The sequence below is a fragment of the Mandrillus leucophaeus genome, unplaced genomic scaffold (genome assembly GCF_000951045.1).
Source record: "Mandrillus leucophaeus isolate KB7577 unplaced genomic scaffold, Mleu.le_1.0 Scaffold170, whole genome shotgun sequence".
Taxonomy (NCBI): domain Eukaryota; kingdom Metazoa; phylum Chordata; class Mammalia; order Primates; family Cercopithecidae; genus Mandrillus; species Mandrillus leucophaeus.
Window position 1 is genome coordinate 2,317,149 of NW_012101699.1, and position 2,614 is coordinate 2,319,762.

The window sequence follows — 2,614 nt, forward strand, 5'->3', positions numbered from 1 at the left end:
CCTCAGAATCAAGGCCCTTCTCATCTTATTTTGTTCCTCTGCCAAGAGCAGGGCGGGACTCTAGAACTTAGAAAGCTCCTCCAAAAGAAACGCAATGGTCTTAAGACTCCCTCCCTCGGGATCTCAAAAACCAGGAAAGATTAACCACCAGAGAGAAGAACGGGCAGTCATCACCACACGCAGACTGTTCCTCTGTTCTTCTTAGGGCAGCTCCAAGAGGTTACCTAAGAAACTTCATCTGCATAATATGACGGTCTTTGTCGTGTGAACCATTGTCACACCAATTGTGAACCAACGTTCCTGTGAACCAGTGTATGAGCGCTGGACCTATTCATTCCATTTCTCCTTCCCCTATGACTTGGACATTTAAGTCTCAACCATCTGCCCCTCTTTGAGTTCACATTTTGTGTGGATCCCACGGGCACGTGTGCATGTAACAAATTTACTATGCTTTTCTCTTGTTAACCAGTTTTGTGTCAGCTGTGATCCTTTACAACGGCGAGGAAAGGGATCACCCCCTTTCTGGCCCTACACTGGTCTTCCACCTAAAATTACCAGGCATGCAACGAAACGGAGCTACAATTCACTTCTAGCAGAGAGAATAAAAAAGACTCAGATTGATGCAGATGGTGGAATTAGTGACGAAAAGCTTTAAAACAGCTATTACAATTAGACTGCCTATGGTCAAGCGTGTAGAGGAAGCAGGAGTATAAGATCATCAATGGACGAGAACTGCAAAATACAGTGACTGAAAAAAAAAATCAGTGAAGTCACACTATCCCGTTAAACCCAGGAATTCTAAAGCAATAGCACATCAAGCCCTTCAGTATATTTCTCAGAGTGAAATGAGAAAGGTCACAGGTGAAGTCTCACCCATTTCCCCACGTGAAGTACAAATGCTCATGTATATACAGTTTACACACATCACTAGTAAGACTAGGATGACATTTCATGTCAAACAGGATTAAAATCAAAGCAACAGTCCCCAAACAGTTGACGTTCAAACACCAGAGCCACTCCCAAACCATCTGTACAAAATAAGGCTGTTTTTAATGCCACTATGCCACCTTGTTCAAGAAGCATTAGACAGCCGGGCGTGGTGGCTCACGCCTGTAATCTCAGCACTTTGGGATGCCAAGGCAGGCGGATCACCTGAGATCAGGAGTTCAAGACCAGCCTGGCCAACACTGTGAAATCCTGTCTCTACTAAAAATACAAAAAAATTAACCGGGCGTGGTGGCGAGGCTGCTCCACCCCAGGTCCCTCTGTGGTTGTGGAGTAGTCACTGAGTATGCAAAAAACTCACTCAAAGGGTATTGAAATAAAGTAAAATGTGTGCTTCTGTTGCGGGAAGTCAGGGACCCTGAATGGAGGGACCGGCTGAAGCCACGGCAGAAGAACATAAATTGTGACGATTTCATGGACATTTATTCGTTCCCCTAATTAATATTTTTATAATTTCTTATGCCTGTATTTACTTTAATCCCTTAATCCCGTCATCGTCCTCTTCTTCGTAAGCTGAGGAGGATGAATGTCACCTCAGGACCCTGTGATGATGGTGTCAACTGCACAGATCGTTTGTAGAGCATCTGTGTTTGAACAATATGAAATCTGGGCATCTTAAAAAAAGAACAGGCTAACAGCGATGTTCAGGGAACAAGAGAGGTAACTTGGAACTGGCCGCCGGTGAGCTGGACAGAACAGAGCTATATTTCTCCTCTTTCAAAAGCAAACAGGAGAAATATCGCTGAATTCTTTTTCTCAGTAAGGAACATCCCTGAGAAAGAGAATGCGCCCTGAAGGTAGGCTTATAGATGGCCCCTTTAAGGCGTGCCGCCTTTTAAGGTTGAAGCCGAAGGGATGAAATAAGCCCCGGTCTCCCGTAGTGTTCCCAGGCTTATTAGGATGAGGAAAATTCCCGCCTAATAAATTGTGGTCAGACCAGTTGTCTGCTGTCAAACCCTGTTTCCGGGTAAGATGTGCCTGAAACTTCATTAGCAATTTTAATTTCACCTTATCGGGTGGTCCTGTGATCTTGCCCTGCCTCCATTTGCTTTGTGATATTTTATTACCTTGTGAAGTATGTGATCTCTGTGACCCACACCCTATTTGTGCACTCCCTCCCCTTTTGAAAATCGCTAATAAAAAACTTACTGGTTTTAAGGCTCAGGGAACATCACGGATCCTGCCGACATGTGATGTCTCCCCGGACACCCAGCTTTAAATTTCTCTCTCTTGAGCTCTTTCCCGTATTTCTCAAACCAGCTGAGACACTAGGAAATAGAAAACAACCCACGTTAAACATTGGGAGTAGGTCAATCCTTACTTTCCTAGGGCCAGTGTATCAAAGTGTTGGTTTACACGTTTTATGTCAGCTTTTCAATATCTGCACAAATTCCTGCCGGCATTTTTATTGGGATTGCCGTGCATTAATAGAGAAGTTGGGGGAAATAGACATCTTAGCGATATCAACCTTCTGATCCATAAAAAGCTGTTGGCTTAAGTATTATTTGATCTTCATCAGAGTTTCGTAGTTTTCAGCATATGGATTTTGCACATATTTTGTTAAATTTACGCCGGTGTACTTTATTTTGTCTTTTTCTTTTTTTTTTTT